This window comes from Sorex araneus, chromosome 1 (genome assembly GCF_027595985.1).
Source record: "Sorex araneus isolate mSorAra2 chromosome 1, mSorAra2.pri, whole genome shotgun sequence".
Classification (NCBI taxonomy): domain Eukaryota; kingdom Metazoa; phylum Chordata; class Mammalia; order Eulipotyphla; family Soricidae; genus Sorex; species Sorex araneus.
The window spans coordinates 106445434-106460299 of NC_073302.1; positions in this window are offsets into that span (position 1 = coordinate 106445434).

Here is a 14866-nt window from a genome sequence, read left to right on the forward strand (position 1 = left end):
GTGCCGCCCACCAGGCAGAGTCCGAGGAAGCTCAAACAGAGGCTCCCCAGTCCACCGCAGGGCGCTCTGCTGAGCATCTCCTCCTAGGAGTACCAGAAATTTATTAGAAGGACACAGACCAAGCTTCATACTTCAGAGGCGATGGAAAGTTATTATCAGAGGTGCCTGTATGGAGTGGTGAAAAATGGAGCTTCCCCCGTGTCCTGGAGCCAATGAGGTGGACTATGCACCTGCAGTAATGGCAAGGATTATACAAAAATAATAAATAAAAAATGAAAAAAAGATTCAACAGAGAAGAGGCCAGGCAGTCTGGTGAGCAACGCAGCCGGAGCAATGCTCCGGACCTGAATCCGGGCCAATAACACCGGGGATCCAGACGGAGGAGGTACAGCCGGTACACCTTCTCCAGATGGAGCCCTGGTGACACTGAGCAGCAACTAAAACGGCTCCGGGTTGCGGGACTGGGACACATCCGAGCCACGGGGAGGGGCACTGGAGTGGGGCGGCTCCAGCTAACACGGCCGCGCGACCTTTTCTAAAACCTGAAAACATACAATCTTTTAATGGAAAACCAATTATCAAATGCTTCCTTGGTAGTAGGGCTGTCTTTCTTGGGGGGAAACTCCAACAACAATAGTGAGTTTTGTGTTGAAATATGGAACGTAATCAAGGTAAAGAGAAAATGAAGTGAAATTCATCAGTTATACAGTTGGGGGTGGGGGCGGGGGCGGGGGGTATACTGGGGATTTTGGTGGTGAAATATGGGCACTGGTGAAGGGATGGTGTTTGAATATTGTATAACTGAGACATAAACCTGAAAACTTTGTAACTTTCCACATGGTGATATAATAAAAATTAAAAAAAAAATTTAAAAAAAGTGAAAAAAAATGTAGGCTGTTTTGTTATATCCAAAATGGTGTACTGGTGGTTAAAAATTCCGGGCATACTGCGCGATCCCTCCAACCATCACTGACTTAGTGATCCCTTCTCCATCCCAGCTGCCCTCTCCCCTAGCTCATGAGGCGGGCTTCCAACTATGGGGCAATCTTCCTGGCCCCTGTCTCTACTGTCCTTGGGTGTCAGTCTCATATTATGTTATTTTCTACTCCACAAATGAGTGCAGTCCTTCTATGTCTGTTCCCCCCTACCACCCTTTCTGACTCACTGTTATCTCCTCGATTTGCTCGAGCAAGCACCAGTAACGTCTCCATTGTGAGACTTGTTGTTACTGTTTTTGGCATAGCGAATAGGCCAAGGGGAGCTTGCCAGGCTCTGCCGTGTGGATGAGATACTCTCGGTAGCTTGCCGGGCTCTCCAACAGGGACGGAGGAATCGAACCTGGGTCAGCCATGTGCAAGGCAAACATCCTACCCACTGTGCTGTCACTTAACAATATGTATTATAATAATCTCTTATACAAGGTCGTATGGCTCCATGGTGAGATACAACAGTCTTCACACACTTTATTCTAAGAAAATGTTTGCTCATCATTTTCATGAATTATTTATAACAAGCAATATAAAATAAGATTTTCAGGGCCTGCAATAGGGCAGGCTTGGGAAGTGGTTGGGAAAATCGGAAGTCATGGTGGTGGGAATGTGCAAGGGGGTGGGACTGGTGCTGGAATAGCGAATGCAACAAGGCATCACGAACAACTGTATAAAAATATTGTTTCATTTAGTGGTATTCACGGACTACTTTTGGCGGTACTTCGGGGTCCCTGCTTCAGTGCTGGGGGTTCGTGCAGTCCTGGGGATTTCTCCAGTGAGACCAGGCAGTTCACAAAAGTCTGATAATCAGGTGTGTTTATCTCTCGTTTTATAGGCGGAGGACAAGTTATTAATATGTTTCTCATTAGTTCTTTCTCTACTTTCTCCTTTTTGTGGTGCTTGTTGGGTTAATTGTTCGGCCTCTCAAGCAGCCAGGGGCGGACTGGATAATTGACTCTGCATCTGTGCAAATCCGTGTTCGAAGCTCTCTCCTCTTCCCGTGACAGCAGGCATGTTGAATTAATGTTGATCTCACTGTTCTGTATGAACTTAACGGCCTCCGTAAGGATCCCCTTCCCCGGGACAGCGAGGCTGGAAGGTGCTGGGGTTCAGGCTTACTCACAGAACTGCGGGGTCGAGAGTTTTGCCCGTAGCTTGCATCTTGGGTGGGAAGAAGGGTGCCCGTCTTCTCTTTGGGGGGGGGGGTGACAGGTGACATGAGTTATAAGTGACGCCTTTGTGGGTAAGACACCCTCACAGTCCCTCCCCAGGAACCTGCACCCCGGGTCGCTGCCACGAATTCAATCTTGGATCGTAAACTTCCTAGACACAGCGGAATTTTGGTGTGTACCTCTTAAGAAAGGAAGGACAGGGGCTGGAGCGATAGCGCAGCGGGGAGGGCGTTTGCCTTGCACCCGGCCGATCTGGGTTCGATTCTCAGCATCCCATAGGGTCCCCTGAGCACTGCTAGGGGTGATTCCTGAGTGCAGAGCCAGGAGTAACCCCTGTGCATCGCCGGGTGTGTCACCAAAAAGCAAAAAAAAAAAAAAAAAGAAAAAGAAAAAAAAAGAAAAGAAAAGAAAAGAAAGGAAGAATACTCTAGAAGCGATTAGGCAGACCTACAAGCAGAGAAGCGAGGCGAGTGAGGCAGGCACGAGGGAGGAGACGGGGTCCCAGCAAGGACGCGTCACACACTCTGCGTCAGTAAACCACCAGGTGAGGCGGGGGAAGCGGGCAGAAAGGCGGCCCTCCAGCACAGACGGGGCAGAGCGGAGAGGCCCAGCCTCGCCTGGCCGTGCAGGTGTGTCCCGAGCAGTGAGACGGACCCACGGTCCACACCTGCGGGGTCCGGACACAGTGTGGACGCTTGAGAGCGGAGTGAGGGGGGAGAGGAGAGGTGAGTTTCCAGCCGGCAAGGAAAGCACTCGTGATAGGATCCCCGGAGGGCAGATTAGGAGGGGAGACTAGGGGTGCGGCCCTAAGGGCGGGAATTCTTGGGAGGTCAGGAGGCTGAGAACCTGGATGACCTTGGCTTTGCCTCGTGACCTAGAGGAGCAAATCATCTCAATGACCAGAAGATAATCACCTCAGCCTTCTCCCCACTGCTGGCGTTCTTCTTCTTTTTAAAAAAAATGGACTCACAGTGAAATGCAGTTACAAAGTTGCTCATGATTGGCTTGCAGTCTACAGTGTTCCAGCCCGGGCCCCTGCACCAGGCACATTCCCACCCGGTGCCTGCCTCAGGGGCTTAAACGCTGCCCCTACGCCTCAGTCTCCCAAATGCACTTAATTGCAGCCTGGACCGTCTCCAGAATCCAGACTCCGATTACCCACTCAGCTTCACTTCACCGTCCAGCATGTGCTAAGAGCAGGCCTATCCCAAACAGACTCCCTCCCTCCCTCCCTCCCTCCCTCCCTCCCTCCCTCCCTCCCTCCCTCCCTCCCTCCCTCCCTCTCTCCTTCCTTCCTTCCTTCTTTCCTTCCTTCCTTCCTTCCTTCCTTCCTTCCTTCCTTCCTTCCTTCCTTCCTTCCTTCCTTCCTTCCTTCCTTCCTTCCTTCCTTCCTTCCTTCCTTCCTTCCTTCCTTCCTCCCTCCCTCCCTCCCCATCCTTCTTTAAAATTTGAGCAGGCTCTACCTGCTCCTGCCCCTGACCCCTGTCCATTCTGCCCTGGCCACAGGAGTCAGGTGCAGACCAGAGAGGCAGACAGACCTTGTTCCTGACGGACAGCTCTGAACACTCAAGGGATTTATTCCCTAAGGGCTGAGAGCAAAGAGGCGCCTCGGGGACAGAGCAGGAGTGTAGCTTAGCGAGACCTCCCCTCTGCTCGGCCCACCTGCCTTCCATCCCAGGCACCGCATGTGGCTCCCTGAGCCTGCCAGGAATGATCCCTGAGCACAGACCAGGGAGTCAGTCCTGAGCACTGTTGGTCATGGCCTCAAAACAAAATATTCTTTAGAAAGGTTCTTTTGTAGCTGATGAGGTGAATTCTTAACGACCCAAAGGTTACAGAGTCGCCCTGAAATAAAGAAACTATTGGTTTATTTTTCATCCTCACTGGACTTTCAGAAAGTGGAGGGAACCTGGGCTCTTTCAGCCGCAGCCTGTGGGTGGAGACCAGCCTGTCTCGGTCAGAGAAATGTCACCCCATCCCGCTGGGTCCCAGCGCTCTCTTATCTCCTTTGCCAGGGGAGCTGGGGCTCCCACTGGGCCTCACACACTAGACAGGCGATTTAATTTATTTATTTTATTTTATTTTATTTATTTATTTATTTATTTATTTATCTATATATTTATTGCTTTTTGGGTCACACCCGGCGATGCACAGGGGTTCCTCCTGGCTCTGCACTCAGGAATTACTCCTGGCGGTGCTCGGGGGACCCTATGGGATGCTGGGAATCGAACCCGGGTTGGCCTTGTGCAAGGCAAACACCCTCCCCGCTGTGCTACAGCTCCAGCCCCAAGTCAAGTGCTTTACTGCTGGGCTCCATCCCTGCTCCTCTACCCTCTTTAGTTACTGGGGGAAAAAACCAAAACCTCAAACCCTAAACCCTCCAAAACCTAGTGGGGGTGCAGATGCTATTAGAAAATGTGTTCTCAGTGGAGGAGGGGCAGATCCTCGGGCCCCTGACCACCCCCCTCCCCCCGCCCCTCTCATCCCCCTTGCCTTACTGGTCTTGGCCCCTGACCTGCCCCCTCACTGTTCTTGGCCCCTGACTCCCCCCTTACTGGTCTTGGCCCATGAACCCCCCTCCCCCCTACTGGTCTTGGCCTCTTTCATCTCTGGACCCTGATCTTTAGCTGATCTTTGAGGAGGGGATTTAACTCATTTCAGTGAGTTATTCAGAATTGCTGGGCTTTCCCCATGCATTGGGGAGCTATAGGAGCCTAACTGCTTTGTTTCTTTTTTCCCTGGCAATCAGTCTGATGTTTACTTGATTATTTTTCAGCCTAGGGGAATCTAGGAAAATCTCTGCATAGGATCCCTGAGCCCTCCTGAGTCAGGAGGGATCCCCGAGCAGGGCCAGGAGAAAGCCCCAGCACAGCCGGGTATGGCCCAGCCCCCAGAACAAACAATAAACACATTTTTAAAAGATCATCCCACTTGCTATCATCCACACTACAATACGCACAAAACTTAAATATCCACGGAGGCGTGACTGGATAAAGAAAATGTAAGGAAAAACATACGAAAATCACCAAAAAAGAAAATGAAATATGGTCTACCAATACAATAAGATGTCACTCAGCCTTTAAAGAGAAGGGAATATTGCTTTTCCATTTTTGGAAGGTCGCGAGCAAACTCTGAGAGACAGAGCCTGTCTCTGCCTAGAACTAGTTGAATGCAGGCTCCCTGTCAGAGTGAGGAGCTGAGAGCACGCTTCCGGGGAAGTCGCACCCAGGATCACGCTTTTGTGTGTGCGAGTGGGGGTTCTGGGCCACACCTGGCTGTGCTCAGCGCTTATTCGGGTCTATGCAGCCGGGCATCACTCCTGGCTCTCCTCAAGACTCACTCTGCCTGTGCTCAGGGACCCAACCAGGTCAGTCACGGAAGAGGATTGCTTTGCTCCGGTGCTATCTCTCTGGACCGGGAGAATGTCTCCAAACAAGCCGATCATGGAAAAAACAAACCCACTCAAAAGCCATCGGTCTGAGTGAAACGCAAACACAAAAGTTCACAAGTTTGTAACTGTACATTACAGTTATTCTCTAATAACAATTAAAAAAAATGTCATTGGTTCATTCCACTGTTGCTCCAGGCAGATTGGCGATGAGAGATTAGAAGTCCCTACTTGGCCGAGATGGAGCTTTCTGAGTTGGGCTCTGGGGGAAATGTGGCTTACCTGACCCAGAACTGACCCACGTCCAGTGGTTGGTGCAAAATCAGCGTCTCTGGCTGCTGGACATCTGTGCTAGCAGAGCAAAGGTGCCGGAGTGGGCAAGAGCAAGAAATTCCCACAGGTCCGTTGCTGAGACTAGCCTTGGCCTTAGCTAAAGGCCCCGGCTGGAGAGAAAGAGTTGTTCAGATGTTCAGAGTTGCCTGATACAGGGTATCTCCTCCCAAACTTCCAGTACTTACAGGTTTGCTCCATTCTATGATGGACACCACTTATTTTGCTATTTTGGTTTTGGTGTCTGGGTCACACCCAGAGATACTCAGCGGTTTACTCCTGGGGATGCTCAAGGGGACCAATGGGATGCCAGGGGTGGCACCCAGGTCTGCTGCATGCCAGGCAAGCGCCCTGCCTGCTGTAGGACCCCAGCAGGCTAACTTTAGTACCACTCTACCAAGACCTTTAAGAGCACACAGGCTCACAAGCGTCTCACAGTAGCCTTCACTGTGTGGCTTTGCTAAAGCCAGAGGGACAAAGTGACCTCAGGATTTCAAGGGTTCAAGGATTCAAGAGTCCGCTTAGGGGGGCGGGGTGGGGAGGGGGAATGGCATTGGAGGGTGGGAGGGATACCGAGTTCATCAGTGGCAGAGAATGGGCACTGGTGGAGGGATGGGTTCTCGAACAATGTGTGACGGAAACACAAGCACGAAACTGTGTAAATCTGTAACTGTACCCTCAAGGTGATTCACTAATTAAAAAAAAAAAAAGAGTCCGCTTAGTAACAGAGTCGGGGGCTGGTACAGGAGGCGGATGCAGGAGTCATTAACAGGGGTCACGTTTCATTTATGCAAGACGGACAATTCTGCCCCAGGAAGGGTTGTGTTTCTGCTCGCTGGGTTGTGTGCTTGCAGGTTTCTAAGGCCAGAGCTCTGCATTCAGGGTGGCTTGGGGGAAAGTTCTGGACATGAGAGATTTGCCCCTGGCATCTTGAGATGGTCTCGGTTCCACGGGGGGTGCTTCTTTTCTGTCTCCCTGTTTTCACACCGATCTGTGAGTCGACAGGGGGTTGTATTTGGAAGGGAGGAACGCGGGCTGGTGCGCATCGCCCGCGGTCCCTTAGGGTGGGGATTGCAGGGCCAATGTCGCCCTCTACTGGTCAAGGCTGGTTCTTCAATTCCATGCGGGGCTGGGGAAGCTCTGGGAGGTCCCTGAAGACCTTGTTATTCGGGGTCTTCCTGACCCCGAATTCATCATCAGGGTTTTCAATGGCAACAAAGATGAAAAAAAATAGTACCCGATTTTGGGAGTCCTGGAAATGATTCTTTCGTCAGAAACCAGGAAGAAGTCACGTTGCACGCTCGCATCAGGCGGGTCTCTAGCTGGTCCTGGGTCCGAGGGTGTTTGAAGAGTGTTCAGGGCTTTCCTGAGTCCGACGATGTAGGTGGGAACTAGGCAGCGCCTGGGGGCGCAGGTGAACGTGCACGGCTCGCCTTTATGCCCGATGTGTGTGACTGCTAAGATTTGTATTAGAATCATTCTCCAAAGCCAGTTTCTGAAAACCAAGTAATTGGAAACGTTTCCCTTCTCCTCTTGCCACAGTCTGACTAAGTGAACTTTTCTTTTTAAACTTACAAGTGTGCAGTGTTGGGGAAGCTAAAGGTAAGAAAGCTCTCTCTCTCTCTCTCTCTCTCTCTCTCTCTCTCTCTGTGTGTGTGTGTTGGGGAGGGGAGGGCGTTTGCATGGCATGAATTTAATCTCCAGCAACCCATAGGGTACCCCCTCGGCCCCCCAAACCACCAAGAGTAATTCCTGCTAGGAGTAACCCCCACACAAAAACAAACAAACAAACAACATATTTTTTTTATTTAAAGCGGGAGGTGGGGGAGAAAAGAAATCCTAGTAAGGTTGGAGAGAGTGCAGGGGTGCGGTGTGTGTGGGGGTGTTAAGTTGTTCTTCATACATGCTGCAGGCTCTGGTTTTAACTTCTGACACTGCACCTGCTCTCCCGAGCCCTGGAGTCCCGGCGCCAGAGAGTTTGAGAGCTCCAGCGTTGCCTCGGATGTAGCCAGCCTCCGTCTGATCCCTGCCACAACATGCGATTTCCCAAGAACGGCCAGGACTGATCCCTGAGCAGAGCTAAGAGTGAATCTTGAGCACTGCTGGGTGTGGCCCTAAATCCCCCCCTCAAACAATGACAAAAACCCAGAAGAAGTCTAGTAATGTTTACAACCCACCATTCCTAAACTGGGGAAATGACTGAAAAATGGGTCCAAAGTTGTGACTTAGTTGTGAAATTAGAACAAGCATCGCACCTCCTCGTGCGTATTGCTACTTGTCCTGACTCTCTGGAAACTTCTTTTGTTTAATTTCTAATTGACCAATTGTGGAGGCCTTTCTTCCCCTCAAAGTTGGCCTTGAATCTTTTAAAAACATTCTTTGTGTCTCACAGTGATTCAATAAAATTTAAAAAATTAAAAAAAAAACAACCAAAAACATTCTTTGTGGATTTGGGGGAATAAACAAATAACAATTCTTTTTTTGTTTTTTGTTTTTTTTTGTTTTGTTTTTGGGTCATACCCAGCGATGCACAGGGCTCACTCCTGGCTCTGCACTGAGGAATTACCCCCGGCAGTGCTCAGGAACCAGCAGTGCTCGGATGCTGGAAATCGAACCTGGGTTGGCCACGTGCAATGCAAACTACCTCCCCGCTGTGCTATTGCTCCACCCCACCTTTGGGTATTGTTTTAAATCGATGTGGCATATTACCCTGAGCTGAGCTCAGTGCTCTGAGGGGGTCTATCAAGATTCCGTCTTTTTTTTGCTTTTTAGGTCACACCTGGCAATGTACAGGGGTTACTCCTGGCTCTGCACTCAGGTATTACTCCTGCCGGTGCTCAGAGGGCCATATGGGATGCTGGGAATTGAACCCCGGTCAGCCGAGTGCAAGGCAAACGCCCTACCCGCTGTACTATTGCTCCAGCCCCAATATTCTTTTGGAGAGCAAGGAATGGACAGGTTGGCCCTTCTCAGCCTTGCTACCTGTTTATCTCCCAGGAATTCCTCACCCACACGCTCTTTAGCTCTGGGCTGTTTTAAGCTAGGCTGGATCCTTCTCAGAGTTCAGTGTACAATAGAGAAGCAGGACCTCCTCCTTTTTTTCCCCTCAGAAGTAGGCAGAAAGCACCGTGAAAGATATTCTCCTATCGACTTTATTCTTTCTCCCATGGTTTCTCTCTCCTGTCCATGGTGTTTTCCTACTTTCCGTCTAGCGTCAGGCACCTTTGGGCGTGTGGGTACTGACCAGGAGAAGCTAAGTCCACAAAGACCTTGGAACCCGGGGGACCCCATAAAACAGGACGGGGAGGGGGAGGAAATCCATCTACTTCCACTTTGGCTCCTTCCCTTCTGTGGCCATTCCATTTTGGGTTGGAACAGAGTGTGTGTGTGTGTTGTTTAAACCCCGTGGCCGAGCCGTTTGGGTTGTGTTTTCTCACTCATTCCTGCAGGTTTTCAAGAATCTCATGCCCGATTTCTCCCCTTTCTCCCTCGATGGTATTTGACCCGGTCTCGCGGAATACAGTTTCATCCACGTTTAGCCTTTTCTTTCCATTTCGTTGCTCTGGAGTCGGGAATTTGGAGGGGAAGGAAGGGCAAGGAAGGAAAATGATTTCTGCGTTTGGTGTCAGTCTCTGCCACATCAAGTTGGGGACACATGACGTGATGCTCCAGTGATGGTGCTCCCTTGCCGAGGCCAGGGCCTGCAGTCAAAGGCTCCCGCCAGCCAGTGCTCAAGAGTCCAAGTGTGTTCGAGGCACTGCGACTGTGTTGTGAGTTTGGAGAGCACAATAATAAAAAAAAAAAACCAGAAAAATCATCTATTCTTCCGTTGACTCAAAGACGGTGTAACTAAACATTCCTCCTCTTTCACACGAGTCCCGGTGCTGTGTTGAGCTGAGGGGCGGAAAGCCAGTTCCATCCCAGCCTCCTCTCGGCCGGCGGAGACACTCCAACAGCCGGTATTCTCACTCGGAATGAATTCCGACCTTCCCCCGCCCCGAGTCTTCACTTTCTACTTTCCATTCCACTGCAGATTGCACGCAAACTTTTATATCTCTGCAGTTTCCTGAAGCCCCAATAAACTCCATAATAAATTCAGACTCACATCACGGTCCATAAATCAGGTCAGTTTTAACCTACTTCTGTCCTGTGCTCTTAAATAATCCTCCACAAAAGACCAATTTTCTTAAAATAGATTTTATGTGACTTTCATGGAAAAGTTACCTGGAGAGTTTTGCCACGTTTCCACCTTGTAATCACATATTTTATCCGAGTGGCCATGTGTTTATTCAACGTACTGGAGAGCAGACAGAGTAATTTCTGTCTTGCGGCTGCATCCATTAGATAGGATATGTATATTTTACTTTATTTAAAATAAATTTTCCTTCCTTCCACTTTTGTTATTGTGAGGGTGACTGGGTGGTATGTTAGGCTGTGGTGATAGGGATATGTGAAAGGATACAGTGCAGGGGTGGGTGACGAAGACAGTGGAAGGGTATGTGAAGGGATCGGTGGAGGGGTGTGTGCAGGGGGACAGTGGAGGGGTGTGAGAGGGAGATGGTGGCGGGGTGTGTGAAGGGGTCAGGGGAGGGGAATGAAGGGGTTAATAGAGGGGTGTGTGAAGGGGTCAGTGGAGGGGTGTATGAAGGGGGTCAGTGGAGGAGAATGAAGGGGTTAATAGAGGGGTGTGTGAAGGGGTCAGTGGAGGGGTGTGTGGAGGGGTCAGTGGAGGGGAATGAAGGGGTTAATAGAGGGGTGTGTGAAGGGGTCTGTGGAGCGGTGTATGAAGGGGTCGGTGGAGGGGAATGAAGGGGTTAATAGAGGTGTGTGTGAAGGGGTCAGTGGAGGGGTGTGTGAAAGGGTCAATGGAGGGGTGTGTGAAGGGAAATGGTGGAGGGGTGTGTGCAGGGGGACAGTGGAGGGGTGTGTGAAGGGGTCAGTGGAGGGTGTGTGAAGGGAAATGGTGGAGGGGTGTGTGCAGGGGGACAGTGGAGGGGTGTGTGAAGGGGTCAGTGGAGGGTGTGTGAAGGGAAATGGTGGAGGGGTGTGTGCAGGGGGACAGTGGAGGGGTGTGTGAAGGGATCAGTGGAGGGTGTGTGAAGGGGTCAGTGGAGGGGTGTGTGCAGGGGGACAGTGGAGGGGTGTGTGAAGGGGTCAGTGGAGGGGTGTGTGAAGGGAAATGGTGGAGGGGTGTGTGCAGGGGGACAGTGGAGGGGTGTGTGAAGGGGTCAGTGGAGGGTGTGTGAAGGGGTCAGTGGAGGGGTGTGTGCAGGGGGACAGTGGAGGGGTGTGTGAAGGGATTTTCCCTAGCATGTGTAGCTGTGGTGCTCTCCAGACGACACACACATGTTTGCAGGATGCTCTGAGGGCAGATTTTGTGCCACTGGGGAGCCCCTGTAGCGGTCACTGGGACAGGCGTATGGGGCAGCTTTGGGGGTGAGCCCGGGGCCTCACAGCTGCGGGGGTATCTGTGGCACCCGCCTCTGCCCACTCCCGCTCTCCCTCGGGGCCACACCCGGCGATGCTCAGACCTTCCTCTTGAATCTGTCTACGGCGAGAGCTTTCCCCCCACGCTGGTAAGCAAGATTCTTCTTCGGAGGGGCACATCGGAATTTCCTAGTGCTTGGGGGAACCCCAGAGGGTTCTGGGGATCAGAGCTTGGCTGCAAGTCAAGTGCCCGGCCTGCTGGACTGTCTCTCCGGTCTCAGCAATATTCACACACACACACACACACACACTCCACACACACACACCACACACACACACACACACTCCACACACACGGACACGGACACACAGACACACCTGCTCTCTCTGCACCCTGCTCTCCACACACACACACACACACACACACACACACACGAACACGGACACGAACACACAGACACACCTGCTCTCTCTGCACCCTGCTCTCCACACACACACACACACACACACACACACACACACACACCACACTCCTGTATTTTGAGGGGACCTGGCTGGGGCCCTTCATTCGACCTGCTGTTGTTCAAGTGCTTTAGGTGCTTTTCCTTCTGTCAGTCTAGAGAGCCTTGAAGCACGCGATAGCGCAGGCCCGTCGAGTCAGATGAAATGAGATATCCAGTCTTGCGGCTAAGAGACGCGAGAGATAGAAGAGATAGAGCTCGCGGAACCTCAGGCCGCACGGTAGCGAGGTTTCTCTGGGGGATCCCAGGGACAGCTGGGGCCTCTGCTCTCTGCGTCTGGTCCGCTCTCTCGTTAGGGAAGAGAGACGGTGGCTGGCCCTGGCTTCTGTTCCCAGACTCTCCAGCACACTGTCTCCTTGATGGATGCGGTTCCTCCTTGCTGGGATTGTTCTACGGGGGCCGATTCACCAGTCGAGCAGGCTGGGGCACCGCGCCTTTCCCTCCTTCTACATATTCATGCTCATTTACTTTCCCGTTTGCTCCCAAAGCCCGTTTCCTTTACCCAATAAATCACCCAGTGATGAGAAAAAGGTGCAAGGTATTAGTCACGTGAGGATTGGAATCGTGTTTAATTTAGCAGCAGTGGAAATGGTTTCTTCTCAACTCGGTCGCTGGCGAGAGTCACCACCTGTGACAGCTCTGGGCAAGAGTCCCACCAGGCCTGAAATCTTGGTGCCACCGGCTCCCTTCACAGCTCAGGGCTCAAAAGGCTCCTCCTGAATCTCTTGCTCTAGGATCCTCCAGTGAAACCTCATTGCAGTGAGGCATGAGGTTCCGGGAGCTCCATCTCTCGTGTCTCTCCATGCCTGGGGTTTTAGCCAAAAACCAGAGAAGACTCCAGGGGCTGGAGCAATAAGTACATTGGGGAGCGCGTTGGCATTGCTTACCGAAGACTCAATTCCATACAGGTCCCCAGAGCACCGCTAGGAGTGACTCCTGAGTGCAGAGCCTGGAGTGACCCCCAATCGCTGCTGAGTGTAACTCCCCCCAAAACAAACCAAAGGCTCCAGGTAGCTCAAAGTCACAATTGCTCTTTTCTCTAATGGTAACACCCATTCGTTTGTATTTTCTCACTTTTATCTCTCTCTCTCTCTCTCCCTCTACACACACACACACACACACACACACAAACACACACACATGCCACTCAGAGAGCCCACCAAGCTACCAAGAGTATCCTGTCTGCACGGGAGAGCCCAGCAAGCTCCCCATGGCGTATTTGGTATGCCAAAAATAGTAACAATAACAGGCCTCACTCCCCTGACCCTGAAAAGAGCCTTCAATCCTTGGAAAAATGAGTAAAGAGAGACTGCTAAAATCTCAGGGCTGGGACGAATGGAGATGTTACTGGCGCCCACTCGAGTTAATCGGTGAGCAATGGGATGACAGTGATGATGATGACAGTGATACAAGATCAGATAACTCCATTATAAAAAGGGAGTCCAATGAAAGATGGACAAAGTTCCTGAATGGAAAACTTAATTTTGTTGTTGTTGTTGTTTCTGGGTCACCCCTGGAAGTGTTCAGGAGCCACCTCCTGCTCTGTGTTTAGTAGTTGCTTCTGGAAATTCCTGCCGGACAATGCGGAGCTAGGGGTCCGACAGTGGCTTCCTGCATGCAAACCAGCTCAGCCGTCTCTCCAAGGGGAGAGGGAGGCAGTGAGGGCAGAGAAGGTCACTCCGACGGTGACAGTTGGGAATGATCACTCTGGGTGAGAACTGAGTGCTGAAAGGAGGGAAAGCGCTATGCTTGATGTCCTTTCGGTAATAGTATTGCAAACACAGTGCTAAGAAGGAAAATGAAAGCGAGAGAAACACAGAGGCAGAGAGACAGTGAGAGACAGAGACAGTGAGAGACAGAGAGAGACAGTGAGAGACAGAGAGACAGTGAGAGACAGAGAGAGAAATACAGAGAGAGACAGAGACAGTGAGAGACAGAGAGAGAAAGACAGAGAGAGACAGAGACAGTGAGAGACAGACAGAGACAGTGAGAGACAGAGAGAGAAAGACAGAGAGAGACAGAGAGAGACAGAGGAGTCTGTCGTAGAGATAGGCTGGGGCAGGGTGGGGGAGGCAGGCGGAGTGGAACTAGGTACACTGTGGTGGAAATGTGCACCAGTGGAACACTGTATGACTGAAACTCAATCATGAACAACTTTGTAATGGTATATCCCACAGTGATTCCATAAAATAAATAAAAAGTAAATAAATAACAGATATTTATTTTAATGGCTGAATACCATGTGCTACAGTGAGCCCAGAGAATATTAGGAAAAAGAAGTCAAACAGAAAAAGACAAATACTGAATGATCTCATCTACGTGTGGAACCATAATTTTTTTTAAAAAAGCATCGAGCTCAGTCAAGTGCACGTTAGGAAGGTGGGTCACCAGTGTTGCTTGGCAGAGCCAAAGGGATGCAAGACAGAAAGTACAAGTTAAGCAGGAAATGTGTGTTCTGGGTGTCAGCTGTCTTCATTGTGTTGCATACTGTATTTTTTATTTGCTTGAGATTGGCTGAGAGCACATCTTTGGTTTCTTTTTAACTTATTTTTTTTCAGTGCTGGTATCAAACTCATGCCAGTTCTCACACATGGCAACTTCTTTTATTATTATTTTGCTTTTGAGAGCAGAATTTTAAGCACCTTCATAATACACACAGAAGGGGACTATAAGGACTAAAGAGATGGTTCAACGGGCTGTAGTGTATGTTTGCAGGCATGCAGGAGGCCTGGCTTCAATCCCCAGCACAGCCTAATCCCCTGGACACCACCAGGGAAAACTCCTTGGCACCAGGGAAAACTCCTTGGCACCAGGGAAACCTTCTTAGCAGCACCCCTGAGTGCCACAAGATATGAATCCCCACAAGGTATGAAAATGCAAGGTGATGGTTGTGATAACTAACTTGGGTACAGTGATTATATCATAATACATATCAAATTTTATATCAACATAAAGCATAACAAGATGTATCAATATATGACATATTGCATAATATTCTATTATGTCAGATCATGCTGGACTGCAGCAACTGCACAGTGG